This window comes from Nicotiana tabacum, chromosome 23, assembly GCF_000715075.1.
Source record: "Nicotiana tabacum cultivar K326 chromosome 23, ASM71507v2, whole genome shotgun sequence".
Lineage (NCBI taxonomy): Eukaryota > Viridiplantae > Streptophyta > Magnoliopsida > Solanales > Solanaceae > Nicotiana > Nicotiana tabacum.
The window spans coordinates 76,671,910-76,694,375 of record NC_134102.1 but is presented as its reverse complement, the minus strand read 5'-3'; positions in this window follow the sequence as shown (position 1 = coordinate 76,694,375).

Sequence of the window (22,466 nt, the reverse complement as noted above, 5' to 3'; positions counted from 1 at the left end):
ACCATTCTCTATCATCCTGGGAAGGCCAATGTAGTGGCCGATGCCTTAAGTCGTAAGGCAGAGAGTTTGGGAAGCTTAGCATATTTACCGGTAGCAGAGAGGCCTTTGGCCTTGGATATTCAGGCCTTGGCCAACAAGTTTGTCAGATTGGATGTTTCCGAGCTTAGTCGAGTTTTGGCTTGTGTGGTTTCTCAGTCTTCTCTTTATGATCGTATCAGGGAACGTTAGTATGATGACCCCCATTTGCTTGTCCTTAAGGATACAGTTCAGCACGGTGATGCCAAAGAAGTCGCAATTGGAGATGACGGTGTATTACGGATGCAGGGCAGGCTATGTGTGCCTAATGTAGATGGTTTTCGTGAATTGATTCTCCAGGAGGCTCACAGTTTGCGGTACTCCATACATACGGGTGCTGCGAAGATGTAGCAGGACTTGAGGCAACATTATTGGTGGAGGAATATGAAGAAAGACATAGTAGAGTATGTAGCTCGATGTCTAAATTGTCAACAAGTGAAATATGAGCATCAACGACCGAGTGGATTGCTTCAAAAGTTAAGGATTCCAGAATGGAAATGGGAGAGGATCACTATGGATTTCGTTGTTGGGCTCCCACGGACTTAGAGGAAGTTTAATGTAGCTTGGGTGATTGTGGATAGATTGACCAAGTCAGCTCATTGCAATCCTATGATGACTACCTGCTCTTATGAGCAGTTGGCTCGAATCTATATTCGCGAGATTGTCAGATTTCACGGCGTACCAGTATCTATCATCTCTGACCGGGGTACATAGTTTACATCACGGTTCTGGAGGGTAGTATAACGTGAGTTGGGTACTCAGGTAGAGTTGAGTACAACATTTCACCCTCAGACGGATGGGCAGTCCGAACGCACTATTCAGATACTAGAGGATATGTTTCGTGTGTGTGTGATAGATTTTGGGGGTGCTTGGGATCAGTTCTTACCACTTGCGTAGTTTGCTTACAACAACAGTTGCCAGTCAAGCATTCAGATGGCTCCGTATGAGGCCTTGTATGGTAGGCGGTGCCGGTCTCCAGTGGGTTGGTTCGAACAGGACGAGGCTAGGCTATTGGGTACAGACTTGGTTCAAGATGCCTTGGAAAAGGTTAAGTTGATTCAGGATTAACTTCATACAACCCAATCTACACAGAAGAGTTATGCGAATTTGAAGGTTCGTGATGTTGCATTCATGGTTGGTGAGCGGGTATTGCTCCGGGTTTCGCCTATGAAGGGTGTGATGAGGTTCGGGAAGAAGGGCAATTTGAGCCCTAGGTATATTGAGCCTTTTGAGATTCTTGAGAGAGCTGGAGATGTGGCTTACAAACTTGTACTACCACCTAGTCTCTCTACGGTTCATCCGGTATTCCATGTTTCCATGCTTCAGAAATATCACGGCGATCCGTCTCATGTGTTAGACTTCAGTTCGGTTTAGTTGGACAAGGATCTATCTTATGTTGAGGAACCAATGGCTATTTTGGATAGGCATGTTCGAAAGCTGAGGTCAAAGAACATTGCTTCCGTGAAGGTTCAGTGGAGGGGTCATCCGGTCGAGGAGGCGACTTGGGAGACCGAGCATGATATGCGCAGCTGTTATCCACACTTATTTACCAGCTTAGGTACTTTTTCTAACTCCGTTCGAGGACGAACGTTTGTTTTAGAGGTGGAGAATGTGATAACCCAAAATGTCATCTTTAAATTTAATAATTAATTTTGTGTTCTAAGACCTCAAAAAGTACTATTTATTATTTCTCGACTTGCGTGCACAGTTCGTAAAATTTTCCAGAAAGCTTTCAGGTGAAAAATGGATTAAATGTGAATTAGAGCTTTAAAACTCAACTGAGTTGACTTTGGTCAATATTTTGAGCAAACAGACTCAGATCAGTGTGTTGATAGTTCCGGTAGGTCCGTGTCGTAATTTGGGACTTAGGATTATGCCCGAAATCAAATTCTGAGGTCCCTAGCCCGAGATATGGAATTTTGATGAAAAATTAAAAATTTAAGTTCAAATAGTGACCGGATGTCAAATTATGTACAAACGATCCTAGAATAGAATTTTTATGATTCCAACATCTCTGTATGGTGATTTTGGACATAAGAGCGTGATCGGAATTTTATTTGGAAATCCGTAGTGGAATTAGGCTTGAAATGCCAAAAGTTAAATTTTTGGGAAGTTTGACCGGGGGGTTGAATTTTTGTTATCGAGGTCGGAATATGATTTTGGAAATTGGAATAGATCTGTTTTGTCATTTATGACTTGTGTGCAAAATTTAAAGTCATTCCAAATTGATTTGATGTGTTTCGGCACAAGATATAGAGTTTGAAAGTTCAAAGTTCATAGATTTTGATTTGAGGTGCGATTCGTCGTTTTGATATTGTTTGATGTGGTTTGAAGCCTCGACTAAGTTTGTATTGTATTTTAGGATATGTTGGAATAATTGGTTAAGGTCCCGAGGGTCTCGGGTGGATTTCGGAAGGTAAACAGAATGGATTTCGGACAAAGAGGGTTGCTGGAAATGTTCAGAAATTTTGCCAGAAATTTCTGGTTGCGTGGAGCTAAGTTTGGAAGCTTATATCTCGCAATTCATATTAGGAATAGGAAAACTTTCAAGACATAAAAATTGTAGTCGTTTGATTCTAGTTTCCAGAAAGTTAAACAATTCATTCTTTGGACATTTGTACAGAAAGTTATGATAGATTGAATGAAAGCTACTAGAGCTATTTCGCCAGAAATTCTGATGCGTGGAGCCGACTTTGGAAGCTTATATCTCGCAATTCATAAAGAAATGGAAATTTTCAAAACTTGAAAGTTGTAGTCGTTTGATTCTAGTTTTCATAAAGTTAAGCCATTTATTATTTGGACATTTATACAAAAAGTTAGGATGGATTAAATGAAGGCTAGTAGAGTAGTTTTGCCAGAAATTCTGATGCGTGGAGCCGACTTTGGAAGCTTATATCTCGCAATTCATAAGGAAACGGAATATTTTCAAAACTTGAAATTGTAGTCGTTTGATTCTAGTTTCCAGAAAAATAAACCATTCATCATTTGGACATTTGTACATAAAGTTATGATTGATTGAAGGAAGGCTGGTAGAGCAGTTTCTGGTGAACTTTTAGTGACGGAAAATGGACTTTTAGTGACGGAAAATGGACTTTTAGTGACGGATGGGCAGAAACTGAAGGACCAAAAATGGTCATTTCCTTCATTTCGTTTTGGATTTTTGGAGCACGGTTCTTGGGCGATTTTCACGGGTTAATATTGGGGTAAGTGATCCTTATCCTATATTGTTTATATTTCATGATTCCATACTCATTTACATCATGAATCCGTGAATTTATGGAAGAAAAATCAAGATTTTTGCAAAATCTTCCAAAAATAAAAAATTATGATTTGGAGGCCGAGTTGTTATCGGAATTTGATAAAATTGGTATGTGTGGACTCGTAATTGAATGGGTTGTCGGATTTTATAAGTTTTGCCGGATTCCGAGATGTGGGCCCCACGGGCAAATTTTGAGCTAATTTTGGATTTTAATGAAAATATAATATTTTTTTATAAAATTTCGGTATAAAAATTTTGGTATTTCGTTAATTCGGTATAGTATGAGTCGAACAGAGTCGGAAAATCGAGAAAAAGCATAATACTTGGTTAAATTGGAGCAAGTCGAGGTAAGTGACTTGTCTAACCTTGTGTGGGAAAAATTCCCCTAGGATTGATAATTGTAATGTGTGAAAAGTCATGTACACGATGTGACGAGTGTGTACACGGGCTAAATGTAAAATATTATGTTTTAAATTGTGTAGATCACTGTTGCGCATTAATTAAATTATTTCATTTTGTTATATTCTTCATTATTGATTTAATGTTTATATTTTTTTAATTTTCTTGACCTTTTCCTGCTAATTATTTTATCTATTTAGTTGGAACTTGTTTTTTTTTATTCTGTGCATTATTTGAAGGTTGATTTTCTTTGAATTAAATATTATTAATATGAAATATTTGACATTTTTAAACTTGATATTGAACCAATGCATTAAAGATTTTGAAATATTATTTTCCTGAATTATTTACTCCTTAATATTTTTGTAAGATTTTCGTACTCATTGTGAAGGAGCAGTGAGCTCTTTATTGTGAAAAAATATTATTGTTGAATTATTTTGACATGAGCCGTGAGCTCTTTATTGTGAAAAAATATTATTGTTAAATTATTTTGACATGAGCCGTGAGCTCTTTATTGTGAAAAAATATTATTGATGATTTATATTTGCATGAGCCGTGAGCTCTTTATTGTGGAAAAATATTGTTGTTGAATTATTTTGGCAAGTTAAATTATTTGAGCACTTGAGGCGCAAATTGTGATATATTGTGATATTGATACGTAGCGGTTGTATAAGATCTGGGTATTGAAATGCATGCGGTGAGATAAGTGTGGCTTGATACGCGTGTCTAGTAGGGGGAACTACTAGAAGTCATGCGGTGTGATAAGGATGGCTAAAACGCGGGATGCTATTTCGGAAAAAATATTTTTTTTCAAATAAATTGTGAAGGCTCCCGCGGTGAGATAAGAAAATGAGATATTGTGAATTTATTTATGATTTGGGACTACGAGGCGGTACCTCGGGAGTGCCCTTGTTGATATTGATTTATGGCCGCAGTTGCCTTTGATATTATTGTGATTTTCTTAAAGTTGAAAAGAATTCTGTTTTGTTTCCACGAGGTATTTATTTGCCATTATTTGATGTAATTAAATGTGACATACTACTTGATTCATTTCCATTGTCATTTTACCTTATAATATTGTTTAAACATTTTACCATGCCATTATTTATTCTCCAGTAGGGCCTGACCTGACCTCGTCACTACTCTACCGAGGTTAGACTTGGCACTTACTGGGTACCGCTGTGGTGTACTCATACTACGCTTCTACACATCTTTTTGTGCAGATCCAGGTACATCTTATCAGACCACGCATCAGTAAACTAGTTGTACGAGGAGACTTCGTGGTATATCTGCCAGCATCCGCAGACTCCGGAGTCCCCTTCTATCTTACTATGTTGTCTTCCTTATTTGCTTTAGACTCTTATGTATAGAGACATAGAGATTAAATTTTTAGAAGCTTGTGACTTATTTCTACCGGGTTTTGGGAGTTGAAATTGTTTGAATTGTAGTTTATTTATTTCAGATATTTATTATTATTCTACATTGATAGGCTTATCTAGTTTTAGAGATTAGGTGCCATCACGACATCCTACGGAGGGAATTTTGGATCGTGACATAAGGGTATGATGTGAAATGATAACTGACATTAGGCAGTGTTTTCTGCCAACAACAAACTTTTGTATCACCAAACATCAGGCATAATAATTTTCTAAGAAGAAGTGAAACTTATGAGGAAATTAAGGTTTAACATAGTTGTCAATTAGTTATCTCTGATTCTCTTACTATCTGACTCTAAATCTAAATCACATTATGTTTCTCAATACCACGTTTGACTAATACTTTCTTAATGGGGCCTAATCCCTGCTTCTTGCGACTCCTCTATAACTTTGTGGGACTAGGTATGTCTTTTGTTTAGGGGCGATCCTTTTACATTTTGACATGTATCTAGCAAATAATGTTGCTTTTAATTGCAGAGAAATGGAAGAGAGAACTTCATCCATAAAAGTGCCATATGTGAGTGAGGATCAATGTTTTGGTATATGCTTTTACATGCGTGATGTTTCCTCAAACGGGAATGGAATCTATGGCTCAAGAGAAGATACTTTTTTTTAATAATACAATCCAGTTGTGTATTATCCCTATACTTTAGGCTGGAAAGACACTACCAATTAATTTGTTTGTTTGCACTATTCTCTAAAGAATTAGTGTACTAGCAGTGATGAGAAATATAAGGTGTAAAATTGATATAGGGCATTACTTTGAATCAGCACGACCAGTGAAGTTACTTCTTCTAGCATGTTGACATTGACTAAGAGGTCTCGTCTAGCTATATGATACATGATTTTTCAATGATTACCGATTTCACAGAAATTTTAATAAGATTTGGAGTGCACTACCATTATGTATAACTGTTAATGAGAAAAATGAGATGTTTATGGTGTTCTCATGTAGATTGATGTATTTGTGAAGATATTTCACGTGGTTTCCTTGTGAGGTAAGAGATGAAGGTGAAGTGGCTGTAAAATCTGCTGAAGAGACTCACCAAGTCATGTTGGGGTGGTTTGGAAAGCATCTCAAGTAAGCCCTCTGTTTATCCGAAAAAACGGGTAGAGTTAGAATTTGTACGTAGTTCTAAGGATATGTGGTATAGCTTAATACAAATCGTAGGGATATCAAATATGGATTGCAAAGAATGCGAAGTAAACAAGGTTGTAAAGAAGATGATTTTTAGGACTCAATAAGTTGAATCAATTTATGAAGCTTAAAAGAACAACACTTCAATATAGGACAATATAGTACTTGAATTACAATGTAAGCCAAAAAGCTGCCTTCTACAGAAATGTAGCTATCCTCTTTATAGTGGAGGATCCTACTTTAAATATAATTAAAAATACATAGTGGAGAATCCATGATAAATCAGCTTTTTCCTAATTTCCGCTGAGATTCTCTCCCTTAGTGTGTTTGCAACGACTCTTATCTGTGAGCTCGAACTCGATCGGCCTCAGTGTTGGTCGGTTGTGCTTCTGGAGCTCGATGTGGACTCGGGATCAGGTGATGATTTGGACTCGGTACCAGTTGGCCTCTGCCCCTTAAGCTCGAAATCATCTCATCTCAGTTCGATTCGGACCCGAGCTAGATGATGACTTCGAACTCGGTGTTTGACCTATACCTGGAATCCGAAGCTTGTTTGTACCATCTTCGGAACCCATCTCGAAGTCTTTCTTCGATCCATTATGTTTCGACCTCGATCGATCATACGAAGGCCGAAATTTATTTCGACCGTATACAGATAGTCCCCTCATTTCTTGGAAAGGATATGGTGAGAAATGATATGATTTTTCAACGTCTCAATAGGATTATAAGCTGACGTTTACGTTGGACTCGATCATGACGCACGTGATAGTTGTCCCGTCGATTTAGTCTTTCAAGGCAATTATTGCATGTCAGACGGTAGTCGGCCACCGCTGATACTGAACCGCCATTGCTTTAATCTATAAATAGCCCTTCATTTTATCATTTACTACTTTTACATCTTCGATCCTCCAAATTTTCCAAGTTCTTTTTCGTATTCTCTGAGTTTATTCGCAAATCTGTGATTCCTCTTTGCAAAATTCTTCTTCTAAACCATCAAATCTTCGTCACCTTCTTTAAATCCAAAATGGTGAAGACATGAAAAACCACCCCCCCAAAAAGAAAAAGCTTCTTCTTCCCAATCTGCCACCGACAAAACACCGGTGGATCCACAGCCTGAGGAATGCGTTCCGGCGGCGTGTGTTCTTACCTCCGATTTCAAACTCGATAAAGGTTCGCCGGTTCCTGGCCGATGTAAGCCCATATCGAGATATATTTGTTCGATAACCCAGGAGCATATCGAGAGGATAAAAAAAGATTGTAACTGGGAGAACAAAGAAGTGGTAGTGCTGCCTCCCGAAGAGGATATTACTACTCACGTGAGAAGGTTTTTAAGTGTGTATACTTACCCTTTTACGTTAGGTCTCCTCGACTCTATTATCATAGATTTTTGTCATAAATACCTAATAACCCTAGGCCAGATACATCCTTCCTTTTGGTGGATCGTTATTTTGATCCGATATTTTGGGAGTAAAATCGAGGGGATGCCTTTCACCCTCGATCATCTTGTCGGATTATATCGTCCTCGCCTTTTTCGAGGAGGGTTAATAAAACTTCAACGTCGAGCTACCAAGGCTCTGTTCTCGAGTATAGATGAGGATAAGGATCGAATCTGGATGGGCAAGTTCGTTCGAGTAAGGACTTCGGACCTGATTCCGACCGAAAAGATGCCTTTTCCCGAGGAGTGGAACATGAAGCGTAAGTGTAATTCTGCTGTTATCTCCTATTATTTTGTCCTTTAATTTCCTTTCTCACCAATAGTCCCCTTTGTGATGCAGCGGTTCCCTGGATGCCCGGCTTAGTGCCCGATCTCAAGAACTGGGTACGTGATCTGGTTTCGACCTCCTCATACGCCGAGCACTCATGGCGTGACTTGTCAAAGGGCCGATGGGAGGCCAGAAATCATGGTAAGCACCAGCACCTTTCTTGTATCTTTTGGTAGTTCGAATAAGATGCATTTCACACACTTTAATAAAATTTCCGTATATAGGTGTTGACAAAGATGCGGTTTTGAGGCCCTCATCCGTCGAGGAAGAGGCTTCGGCCTCTATCCCAAAGCCGGTGAAAGATAATGAGAGGAAAAGAGCCCCCGTCCTCGATGATCAAAAACCGAAGAAGAGGACGACTCGTAAGCCGAACAAGAATATTATTCCTTTGACCGTAGAATTAGTTCTGCGTCTGAGGGATGAAGAAAAAGAAGAAGAAGAAGAAGAAGAAGAAGAGAACGATGGGTCTGCGCTGGCGGCCCGAACGAAGAAGGCCACCGACGTTCCACAGGTAGCTGGATCGATGGTGGTTCATAAGGCTCCGCCTCGAACTGAGGATATATCGGAGAAAGATTCGGGCAGAGTCCCCGAGTTGTTGGAGATCGAAGATGCTTCCCATCAAAGCCAACAAATGGGGGATATGTCTGAAGGGGATCTTCCCGAATATTTTCGAACCGAAGAGAATGCCCCAGGTGATTCACTTGGGGCAGTAGCAATCGAAGACTCGCCCACCTTCCCTGCTTTTTCTGCAAGGACGATCCTTTTCTTGACCTGTTTATCGGTGTCGAGGATGCTACCGGTACAAGTGACACATCAGATCTTTTTCACGGAGTGTAGCAGGCTTTGAATCAGGTAAGCCCTAAATTATATGGCGTTACCTTTAAGTTTGCTTTTCTTTTCTAATTTCGTTTTTTCTTTCTTTGCAGGCCGCCACAGTTCATCAAGAATCATGTTCTCTGTCCCGAACCAAGCTGCGTCGATATGAGGCCGATCTTCAACGGGTTACGGAGGAGAGGAACTCCCTTAAGCTCCTCTTAGGGCAAAGGGGAGAGGAAATAAAGGACCTCCGAGCTGAGTTGGCCAAGGCTTACCAAGATCAGACCGATCTGTCCAAGTAGGTAATGATACTTTTAAAAGCCTATGGGCTCGATACCGGAACGATCACTAATATTTCGGTCTCACAGCTGCAGCAAAAAATTGAGATGATCGGGAAACTCCGTGAGGAGGTTGATGAGATAAAAGTGGAGTCTTTGAAGTGGAAAGAAGGTATGGATCGCTTTTCTGCATAGAACAAAGCAGCTCGAGCCCAATTATCATCGTCTGAAAACCAACTTCATAGTATGAAGGAGAAAAGCTCGGTTCAAGCAAGAATAGAGGAGCTCGAAGCTCGGTTGTCCTCTGAAATTGCCAAGGCCGAATCTAACACTGAAGAGGCAAAGCCTGATGCGGATACGCTCATTGTCATCTATCGGGCCGACGCTGAAGCTGCCCAGGTCCAAGCAAGAGAGGCAGCTGAGACCGCCGATACTCGAGCACATTTGGTCGCTAAACTTGCTAAGTGCCGATCTCGGAGGGAGACCCTCGAGGAAATCCATGCTCGAGGTTTCGATCTTGGTGAAGAGATAAAAAGAGCTAAAGAACTCGAAGCCTATGCTGAAGCCTTGGTTTCCGATGATGATGATGATGATGATGATGGGAGTAAGAGCGGGCCCGAGAACGGGGGGAGCCAGATAGAGAAGAGACCGCTCCCGGGGATAACCAAGAAGCTTAGCCCTTAGTTTTTATGTTGTAATCAATCACGTAAATAATTTTGTATATATACAAATATCCTTTTCTTTTGCCGACTTGCTTTTGTTTTGTTTCCTGTCTTGTGAAGATTTTATTCATGCCTTATGAATATTTTCACAAGGATTTAGGCAATTTTGATCGAATTTGGATTTCGTAGTCTTTATAACTGAGTGAGCGTTTACTCAAACTTTAAATAAGGTAGCTCATAGGCTTAGTAGTCGAGTTTAGTGATTGTTTGAATTTGAAGTGATGTACCCCTTAGGCTTATTAGTTGAATGAGTGATTCAAACTCGAAGAAATATGGCCCATAGGCGTAATGATAGAGTGAGTGCTTGCTTGAACTCGAAATAAAAATAGCCCGTAGGCTTAGTAGTTGAGTGAATGATTCGAACTCGAAGTAATGTAGCCCGTAGGCGAAATGGTCGAGTGAGTGCTTGCTCAAAGTCAAAATAAAAGTAGCCCGTAGGCTTAGTAGTCGAGTGAATGATTCGAACTCGAAGTAATGTAGCCCGTAGGCATAATGGTCGAGTGAGTGCTTGCTCGAACTCGAAAGTGGCCCGTAGGCTTAGTAGTCAAGTGAATGATTCGAACTCGAAGTAATGTAGCCTGTAGGCGTAATGGTCGAGTGAGTGCTTTCTCGAACTCGAAATAAAAATAGCCCGTAGTCTTAGTAGTCGAGTGAATGATTCGAACTTGAAGTAATGTAGCCCGTATGCATAATGGTCGAGTGAGTGCTTGCTCGAACTCGAAATAAAAGTAGCCCGTAGGCTTAGTAGTCGAGTGAATGATTCGAACTCGAAGTAATGTAGCCCGTAGGCATAATGGTCGAGTGAGTGCTTGCTCGAACTCGAAAAAAAAGTAGCCCGTAGGCTTAGAAGTCGAGTGAATGATTCGAACTAGAAGTAATGTAGTCCGTAGGCATAATGATCGAGTGAGTGCTTGCTCGAACTCGAAATAAAAGTAGCCCATAGGCTTAGTAGTCGAGTGAATGATTCGAACTGGATGTAATGTAGCCTATAGGCGTAATGGTCGAGTGAGTGCTTGCTCGAAATCGAAATAAAAATAGCCCGTAGGCTTAGTAGTCGAGTGAATAATTCGAACTCGAAGTAATGTAGCCCATAGGCGTAATGGTCGAGTGAGTGCTTGCTCGAACTCAAAATAATAGTAGCCTGTAGGCTTAGTCGTCGAGTGAATGATTCGAACTCAAAGTAATATAGCCCGTAGGCGTAATGGTCGAGCGAGTTCTTGCTCGAACTCGAAAGTGACCTGTAGGTTTAGTACTCGAGTGAATGATTCGAACTCGAAGTAATGTAGCCCTTCTGCATAATGGTCGAGTGAGTGCTTGCTCGAACTCGAAATAAATGTATCCCGTAGACTTAGTAGTCGAGTGAATGATTCGAACTCGAAGTAATATAGCCCGTAGGCGTAATGGGTAGTGATTGCTTGCTCGAACTCAAAATAAAAGTAGCCCGTAGGCTTAGTAGTCGAGTGAATGATTCGAACTCGAAGTAATCTAGCTTGTAGGCGTAATGGTCGAGTGAGTGCTTGCTCGAACTCGAAAGTGGCCCGTAGGCTTAGTAGTCGAGGGAATGATTTGAACTCGAAGTAATGTAGCCCACGGGCGTAATGGTCGAGTGAGTGCTTGCTCGAACTCGAAATAAAAATGGCCCGTATGCTTAGTAGTTGAGTGAATGATTCAAACTCAAAGTAATGTAGCCCGTAGGCGTAATGATGGAGTGAGTGCTTGTTCGAACTCAAAATAAAAGTAGCCTGTAGGCTTAGTAGTGGAGTGAATGATTCGAACTCGAAGTAATGTAGCCCGTAGGCATAATGGTCGAGTAAGTGTTTACTCGAACTCAAAATAAAAGTAGCCTGTAGGCTTAGTAGTCGAGTGAATGATTCAAACTCGAAGTAATGTAGCCCGTTGGCGTAATAGTCGAGTGAGCGCTTGCTCGAACTCAATCTTGTTTGTATAACAAATCTCTAAATAGAGGAATTTTTCTTGGATATAAGATATCGGTAAAGAAGAGAACTTTCTTTGCAAGTAATTATACATGTGTTCATGTTTTGCGCCAGGGCATGGTCCAACTACATGAGCATGGTTCGTTTTGACCATTTGGCTCTTACAACTTTTCCTATTGGAACCCCGTTGTTATGAAATAATTTTCTTGCATCAGAACTTGATATATTTGAGGGCTAATTCCCCCCCCCCCCAAGTATTCGAGGTCGATTGTAAAGAGGCCTCGGATACTGTTGAATTGTTTCTAAGTTTATCAAGATCACTGGTTGCCTCATTAAAAACCTTGCCAAAAAACCCATTTGGGATAATACCGGTCTAAGGGAAAAAGAGTGCAATGCGTGCTTTCAGACCTAGGGCTTCGTATTGAAGGATCCATCCTAGCTCCTGATCGGACTCCTGCAAGGGTTAGTTTCGAAATGTAAACGAATATGGGAGGGTCGTACCTTAGCAGTAGTATCATTTTAGGTGCGACACATTCCAATTGCTTGATAGTTGTTTGTCGTTTATAATACCGAGCTTGTATGATCCTTTTTCGATGTTTTCGAGAACCTGATACGGTCCTTCCCAGTTCGGTCCTAGTTTTCCTTCATTTGGATTTCGGGTAGTGAGGGTGATTTTCCTTATCACTAAGTCCCCAAGTTTAAAATGGTGAAGCTTGCTTCTTTGATTATAGTATCTTTCGATTCGCTGCTTTTGGGCGGCCAATTGGACGAGAGCAGCTTCTCGTTTTTCATTCGATAATTTGAGGCTAGTGTTTATAGCCTTGTTATTTGACTATTTTGTTGTATACCGAAACCTGACACTGGGTTCCCCGACTTCGACTGGAATCAAGGATTCAGAGCCATATACTAAGGAGAACGCGGTCGCCCCCATACTAGATTTTGATGTTGTTCGATATGCCCAAAGAACTTCGGGTAGGATTTCTCTCCATTTTCCCTTAGCGTCATTCTGCCTCTTCTTTAGGTTTTGGATGATAGTTTTGTTTGTTGATTCGGCCTGTCCGTTCCCACTGGGGTGATACAGTGTTGATAATATCCTCTTTATTTTGTGGTCTTCGAGGAATTTCATCACTTTGCTGCCGACAAACTGTTTTCCATTGTCACACACTATTTCGGCGGGTATCCCGAATCGACATACGATATGTCCCGGATAAAGTCTATAACCTCTTTCTCTCTTACTTTCACAAAAGCCTGTGCTTCAACCCATTTAGAGAAATAGTCAGTCATAAATAAAATGAATTTAGCTTTACCTGGGGTCGATGGCAGAGGGCCGACGATATCCATTCCCCATTTCATAAATGGCCATGGGGATTGGACTGAGTGAAGTTGCTCTCCGAGTTGATGGATCATTGGTGCAAACCTTTGACATTTGTCACATTTTCGAACAAATTCCTTCGCATCTTTGCCCATATCGATCCAATAATACCCTGCCTTGATTATTTTTCAGACTAATGAATCGGCACCAGAGTGATTCCCACAAGTGCCCTCATACACCTCACGTAGGATGTAATCGGTGTCTCCTGGACCTAAGCATACTGCCAATGGTCCATCAAATGTCCTTCAATATAGTGTTCCATCTACAGTTAATGTGAATCGAGGAACTTTGGTTCGTAGGGCCCTCGAATATTTAGGGTCCGATGGGAGCTTTCCATTCTTTAAGTATTCAATATATTTATTCCTCCAATCCCAGGTTAAGCTCGTAGAATTTATTTCGGCATGACCTTCTTCGATCACGGATCTCGAGAGTTGAATGACAGTCCCCGAGCTTATCTCGCCTTCCTCGACCGATGATCCCAAATTTGTAAGTGCATCAACCTCACTATTTTGCTCTCGTGAAACATGCTGTAAGGTCCATTCTTTGAAATGGTGCAAAGTGACCTGCAGTTTGTCCAAATATCTTTGCATTCTATCTTCTCGAACTTCGAAGGTTTTGTTTACTTGATTTACCACTAGCAAAGAGTCACACTTGGCTTCGATGACTTCTACTCCCAAGCTTTTAGCTAGCTCGAGACCTGCAATCATGGCCTCATACTCAGCCTCGTTGTTAGTCAACCTAGTAGTTTTGATAGATTCCCTAATAGTGTTACCCGTGGGTGGCTTTAAAACGATGCCTAGCCCGGACCCCTTCATGTTCGAAGCCCCGTCCGTAAAAAGGGTCCATACCCCCGATGACATACCCGATTTCAATAAGAGTTCTTTTTTGACTTTGGGTACGAGGGTCGGCATGAAATCGGCCACGAAGTCCGCTAATATTTGAGACTTGATGGCCGTATGGGGTTGATATTCGATATCGTACCCACTGAGTTCGACAGCCCATTTGGCCAATCGGCCTGATAGTTCGGGCTGGTGCAAAATATTACGAAATGGGTAAGTGGTTAATACGCATATGGGGTGACATTGAAAGTACGGCCTTAACTTTCTAGAGCACTTATCAGTGCAAGTGCCAATTTTTCTAGGTATGGATATCTAGTTTCTGCTTCTCCTAAGGTTCGACTTATATAATAAATGGGAAATTGTATACCTTGCTCTTCTCAAACTAGGATATCGCTTACCATGATTTCCGATACTGCCAAGTACAAGTAAAGTTTTTCGTCTGTTTTTGGAGTATGAAGCAGTGTTGGGCTCGATAGATGTTACAACCCAAATTCGCATACCATAGATCACGCCGTAAGTTAGTCGACGTAAATCCAAGAAGAGATTATCTTTGAGATGATAAGAAGTTAATCCTATTGGTCTTAAACGATACAAGGGTGTATAAGAGTGGTTAACAAATATTAGAAGTTAAACGAATCAAGGATGTTGTAACCCGTATTTTCGGGTAACACTAGAGGTGATTAACTGTCCCAAGAGGTCTTGTTTTAATGTATTTGAATCATATAATATCTGCATCATAAGTCTTGAAGTCAAGCGAGTTATGAAACAAAAGTCGATAAAAGTTGTCGCAACTTAGGTTTATAATTTTACTTAAACTTTAGGTCAAATGTTACTGCATTTTTCTCCCAATGTGCTTGGAATTATGGGGTGATCTACCTATCAAATTGAATATCTATGAGTCTAGTTTCCAACGCATTAAACCGTTTGTCGATATGATCTCGGAATAGAGAGATATTCGCGTTTTCGCGAGAGTGCGCCAAGCTGCTCTCTATGGGGCCCACAAAGGCGGTTTAAGACATATGGACATATATAAGATACCTCAACCCCGTTTTAAGTCATTATTTTTCAGTATATTCAGACCTTATAACCCTAAAATCAGTCTCTCAAGGTTCTCTCATGATCCAAGAACCAAACAAAGGGCAAACAACACAAATCAAATGTCAGGAATCCCGTGGCGCTAGTAAGTTTCTTGTTCTTCTTGTTGTTGCTGATTTTTGTGTTGTTCCAGCTAGTGTGGGAGGTTGTTTTAAGTGTTTTATGTCCTGTAAATACACCTTCAAGTTTTTAATATCAACTCTAGGTGATTTCAAGTCTTCTAAAGTAATTCTAGTGCCGAAAAACCCGAATTAATTGCTAGTTTTGCTTCCTTGTTCTTGTGGCAGAATTGAAGGGATATTTCATGGAAAATTAAGGTCAAATTGGAGTTGTTCTTTCTATTTAAAGGTAAGGAACCTCTTACTCTATATATATTTAAGATTATCCAAGTTGCAGCTAAGTAGTTGAAGCTAGAACTTGTGAAATATATATCGAAAGGCTTGGTAGTAATGTTGTTGGTTGGTGGACTATTTTGGAGGCTCAATATGATTATTAATGATGTTGTTTGGGCTGTTTGGTGATTGTATTGACTTGTGGGAAGTCATATAAATAGGGGAGGTGCTGTCCGTTTCATCGTAAAATAGGTTGTGGTCGATACATAATAGTTACGACGCTTAAACGATAATAATAGTGTCATTTGTCTTATTGTAGACTAAGGAGTCGTGACATTTGCATAGCTTGAGGTTGGGCAGTATATACAAGGTATGTGAGGCTATCCCTTTCATTCTTTTGCACGACTCCGATTGTACATAATGTAATGAACGAGCTCCCAAAGATACTCTACTCTTAGAAGCTAGCAGTACTTACATTGCTGCCCTTCTTATGAAACGATTGATATTGATGTTACTTCTCTTATTCTTATATTATCAGTGTTGTTGGTAGTTCCTTATTCTTATAATATTCTTGATGAAGAGTTAATCCTAATAACATGTACGAAGGATACCGACCTTACGTCACTCCGAAAGGTTCAAAATGTGATTCCAATGAGTCCAGCATGCATCATATATATGTATCTATTTTACTCTACCGAGCCGCGCTATAGTCGGCCGGGTATGGCACCTATTGTGCAACCACTGATCAGTTGGGTTTTACCGAGCTCCACATGGCCGGGTACGATTCTACCGAGCCCTATGATGGCCGGGTACATTTTATCGAGCCTATTACGGCCGGGTACGATATGATGATGGTGATGCCCACAAAGGCGTATGTTTTAAAAGTTTATGTATATATATATGTATGTATCATGTATTTCATGTCAGTAGCCCTCAGAGGTACCCAGATGTCACGGGTTGTATATTCTCTATCCCTGTTTACATTACTGTTCTCACTTATGCTTTCCTGCCTTACATACTCAGTACTTTATTCGTACTGACGTCCTTTTATTTGTGGACGCTGCATGTCGTGCTGCAGGTCCTGATAGACGGGTAGACGCAGCTCCCCCATCACAGTAGGCTATCCGGTTCAGCGGTTATTGGCGAGATCCCTTCTCCGGACTTGCCGTGGTCTTGGTATGCATTTTTGTTATAGACATTATGGGTATGTCGGGGCCCTGTTCCGGCAATGTTGTAGCATTTATGTTCTTTTAGAGGCTCATAGACAGGTGTCGACTTATGTATGGTTTAGAATGCCTTGTCGGCTGATTTTTGTTGTATAGTCTTTCATGGCATCATGGTAGCTCGTACCTTATATATAGTTTCTTGACAGTCTTGTCGTCCCATGTTATGTATGTTCATGACATTATCTTTCATTGTTGGATGTTCATGATCCATGTCTACTATTTATATTGATCTTGTTGGCCCTTAAAGATAATAAGGAAGGTTAGATAAAATGTACGTTGGTGCTCGGCAAGTATGGCCCGGGTGCTAGTCATGACCCTCCAGTTGGGTCGTGACAAACTTGGTATCAGAGCAAGTCTGTCCTAGGGGTTGTCTATGAGCCGTGTCTAGTAGAGTTTTGATTATGGATGTGTAGCGCGCCACATTTATAATCAGGAGGCTACGTGACATCTAGGGTTGTTACCTTCTTCTTGAATCTAGATCGTGTGTAGAGTTGAGTAGTAAGTGTTCATATCTAATATTCACCTTGTTTTCTTTCAGTGATTCCTTCGACTAGGAAGCAAGCGATTAGTAAACGGCTTGATACAGCTGTGGGAGAGGGTAACATTCAAGTGCCTCCATCCAGAGCAGGCCAAAGTGAGGCTCAGAGTGAGATGCCATCTCATACCTCTCCGTCTCCTCCAGAGGATATTAGGAGGCACCCAGTACATCCAGTTCCTCCGTCTGGCACTACAGACCACGATATACGCAGTGCGGTGCAATTGTTGACTAGCTTGGTAGCTGCTCAGGCTCAGAGGCAAAATACCGGTGCTGCTGATAAACCGGTTAGTGCGAGAGTTCGTGACTTTATTAATCTAGACCCTCCAGTGTTTACCGGATCAGACCCCAAGGAGGACCCACAAATATTTATTGATCAGATTCATCGTACATTGCGGGTTATGCATGCTAGTGATACGGAGGCAGTAGAGTTGGCTTCTTATCGGTTACGGGATTTAGCGGTTTTCTGGTATGATAGTTGGGAGAGATCTAGGGGTCCGAACGCTCCTCCAGCCGTGTGGAAGGAATTTTCTGAGGCCTTTCTTCGTCACTACTTGCCAGTTGAGATACGACGAGCTAGAGCTGATAAGTTCTTGAACCTTCGACAGGGTAATATGAGTGTACGAGAGTATAGTATACAGTTTGATTCTTTAGCAAGGTATGCTCCCCATATGGTGTCAGAGATGAGTGATAGGGTGCATCTGTTCGTGAACGGGTTGGGACCACATCTGATAAATGAGTGCACAACAGCCTCCTTGGTAGAGGGCATGGATATTTCCCGTATTCAGGCTTATGCCCAGACCCTAGAGGATCGTAAGCGCCAGCAAAGGGCAGATAGGGAGCAGGATAGGGGCCAGCATAAGAGGGCGAGATTTGCAGGGTATTCTGATGAGTTCAGAGGCAGTATCAGGCCCCAATCTTCGAGGAGTTCGGTGCCACCTGTAGCTAGTGCTCCTCCACAGTTTCAGAGGCCTCGGTATGATCGATTTACCTATTCTGGTTCAGGTCAGAGTTCGAGGGCATCAGGCTCACAATTTCATAGAGATACTAGTCAGACGAGACCCCCAACACCTCATTGTGATCAGTGCGGCAAGGCCCACTTTGGACTGTGCCGTCGAGGTTCCGATGCGTGCTATTCTTGCGGACAGCGTGGCCATATGATGCGGGATTGTCCTAACAGAGGAGGTGGTGGTATGGCTCAACCGACTGGATCTGTGTCTGGTTCTTCCTCATCAGTTCGACCTCCAGCACAAGGTTTTCAACAGTCGACAGGTCGTGGTAGAGGTAGAGGTTCAGTGCCGAGTTCGAGTGGTGCTCAAAATCGAACCTATGCTCTAGTAGGTCGACAAGATCTCGAGTCATCTCCGGATGTTGTTACAGGTATATTGTCTGTGTTTTCTTATGATGTATATGCGCTAATTGATCCAGGATCTACCTTATCATATGTTACACCCTTTGTGGCTAATAAGTTTGGCATTGAACCTGAATTGATAAGTAAACCACTTGCGGTATCTGCTCCGATAGGAGATTCTGTGATTGCTAGAAGGGTTTATAAAGGTTGCACTGTGATAATTTGTAGTCGTCAAACCTCGACAAATTTATTTGAGTTAGAAATGGTTGATTTCGATGTGATAATGGGAATGGACTGGTTGGCCTCATGCTATGCAAATGTTGACTGTCGTACGAAGATGGTTAGGTTTCAGTTTCTAGGTGAACCCGCCATTAAATGGAAGGGGAACATTGCTATGCCGAAAGGTAGGTTTATTTCCTATCTTAAGGCAAGGAAGATGATCTCAAAAGGTTACATTTATCATCTTGTTCGCGTTAGGGATGCGGAGGCGAAGCCGCCTACTCTACAATTAATCCCCGTGGTCAATGAATTTCCAGATGTTTTCCCAGATGAACTCCCAGGCCTTCCTCCTAAAAGGGAGATTGAGTTTAGCATTGATGCATTGCCTGACACTCAACCGATCTCTATCCCTCCATATAGGATGGCCCCGGCAGAGTTGCGAGAGTTGAAAGCACAGTTGAAGGACTTGCTGGATAAGGGTTTCATTAGGCCTAGCACTTCACCTTGGGGTGCGCCAGTCTTGTTCGTGCGGAAGAAAGATGGGTCGTTAAGGATGTGTATCGATTATCGACAGTTGAATAAGTTTACAATAAAGAACAAGTATCCACTTCCAAGAATTGATGACCTGTTTGACCAACTCCAGGGTGCCAAGTATTTCTCCAAGATTGACTTGCGTTCAGGGTATCATCAGGTGAGGGTTAAGGAGAAGGATATTCCAAAGACAGCCTTCCGGACAAGATATGGGCATTTTGAGTTCTTGGTGATGTCGTTCGGGCTAACAAATGCCCCAGCAGCTTTTATGGATCTCATGAATAGTGTATTCAGGCCCTATCTTGATGTGTTCGTGATCATATTCATTGATGACATTCTGGTGTATTCTCGTTCGGAGGCGGAACATGCGGGCCACTTGCGGATAGTATTACAGACCCTTCAGGATCATAAGTTATATGTTAAGCTCTCTAAATGTGAATTCTGGCTGAACTCAGTAGCATTCCTTGGCCATGTGATATCTGATGAGGGTATTAGTGTCGACACTCAGAAGATCGATGCAGTGAAGAATTGGCCGAGACCGACAACACCGTCAGAAGTCCGCAGCTTCCTGGGGCTAGCAGGATATTATAGGCGGTTTGTAGAAGGGTTTTCCTCTATATCAGCACCATTGACTAAGTTAACACAGAAAGCTACCAAGTTCCAGTGGTCTGATGCTTGTGAACATAGTTTTCAGGAGCTAAAGAATCGATTGACATCCGCGCTAGTGCTCACTCTCCCAGAAGGAACAGAAGGTTATATGGTATATTGTGATGCCTCAGGTATAGGTTTGGGGTGCGTATTGATGCAACGTGGGAAGGTGATTGCTTATGCATCAAGACAATTGAAGAAGCATGAAAAGAATTACCCGACTCATGATTTGGAATTGGCTGCAGTAATATATGCTTTGAAGATATGGAGGCACTACTTATACGGCGTCCATGTTGACATCTACACAGATCACAAGAGTTTACAATACATCTTCAAGCAGAAGGAGTTGAATTTGAGGCAGCGTAGGTGGCTTGAATTACTGAAAGACTATGACGTCGAGATATTGTACCATCCCGGTAAAGCCAATGTTGTGGCAGACGCTCTCAGCCGTAAGTCAATGGGAAGCTTAATACATATTGAGGCAGGTAGACAAGGGTTGACCAAAGAGCTTCACCAGCTGGCCAATATGAGAATCAGATTGTTGGACTCTGATGACGGAGGTGTTACTGTACAGAATACAGCAGAATCATCTTTGGTAGCCGAGGTAAAAGCACGACAATATGAAGATCCTACCTTAGTAAGATTGAGAGAGGGAATTCAGCAGTGTAAGATTACAGCTTTCAAGATCGGAGGAGATGGGACACTGAGATACCAGGGCCGATTATGTGTACCTAGTGTGGCAGGGTTGCGAGAGAAGATTATGATTGAGATTCACCAGTCCCGATATTCTATCCATCCTGGCTCGACAAAGATGTATCATGACGTTAAGGAGTAGTATTGGTGGGATAACATGAAGAAGTCTATTGCAGAATTTGTAGCCTAGTGTCCTAATTGTCAACAAGTAAAGATCGAGCATCAGAAACCTAGTGGATTGATTCAGAATATAGAGATTCCGACCTGGAAATGGGAGGTGATTAATATGGACTTCATTATTGGATTACCTCGCTCTTATCATAAGTTTGACTCCATCTGGGTGATAGTTGATCGACTTACAAAATCTGCCCATTTTCTACCAGTTAAGACAACTTACACGGCTGAAGATTATGCGAAGTTATATATCAAGGAGATTGTTAGGCTTCATGGTGTGCCGGTATCTATTATATCAGACCGAGGAGCTCAATTTACGGCTAACTTTTGGAGGTCTTTTCAGAAGGGTTTAGGCATACAAGTAAATCTCAGCACTGCACTCCATTCGCAGATTGACGGACAGGCTGAACGTACCATCCAGACGCTTGAAGATATGCTACGAGCATGTGTTCTAGATTTCAAGGGGAATTGGGATGACCATCTGGCACTTATAGAATTTGCCTACAATAATAGCTACCATTCCAGTATTAAAATGGCCCCGTATGAGGCACTGTATGGGAGGAGATGTAGATTACCAGTTGGATGGTTCGAAGTCAGTGAGACAGAATTATATGGGCCAGATTTGATTCACCAAGCCATTGAGAAGGTGAAAGTGATACAAGAGCGACTGAGGACGGCACAAAGCAGGCAAAAGTCTTATTCCGATGTCCGGCGTCGTGATCTGGAATTTGAGGTTGGTGATTGGGTTTTCCTGAAGATCTCGCCGATGAAGGGTGTTATGCGTTTTGGGAAGAAGGGTAAGTTGAGTCCGCGGTATATTGGGTCGTACAAAATTCTTCGACGAATTGGACAGGTTGCTTACGAGTTAGAATTGCCATCTGAATTGGAATTTGTCCACCCGGTATTCCATGTATCTATGTTGAGAAAATGTATTGGAGACCCTTCTCGGGTCGTCCCTATCAAAGATGTACAAGTTACAAAGGATCTATCATATGATGAAGTGCCAGTGGCTATATTAGATCGACAAGTCCGCAAGCTGAGAACAAAGGATGTAGCTTCCGTGAAAGTATTATGGAGGAACAAGAATATAGAAGAAATGACATGGGAAGCAGAAGAGGAGATGAAGTCTAAATACCCTTACCTATTCCAGAGTGAAGATAACGAGGATGCCGGGGGAAAGAAGGACGCATTATAAGGTGAAACGGCTCTATGAGGTAAGCAATAGCTTGTGAATACTCTTTTTTTTAATACAAAATGGTGATATGCAGATAATGTACATATCCATAATGCTTTGTATAGTCTTGTAAGGCCATAGGTTGGGTTTAACTGCTTGCAAGTTTGGCTAGTGTCCATTTTATGGGGGAAACTCAGCCGGAAATCTCCGTCGGAATCCATGATGAGTTAGACACCCGATAAACCCTTACATTCGAGGACGAATGTTCCTAAGGGGGAGAGGGTGTTACAACCCAAATTCGCATACCATAGATCACGCCGTAAGTTAGTCGACGTAAATCCAAGAAGAGATTATCTTTGAGATGATAAGAAGTTAATCCTATTGGTCTTAAAAGATACAAGGGTGTATAAAAGAGGTTAACAAATATTAGAAGTTAAACGAATCAAGGATGTTGTAA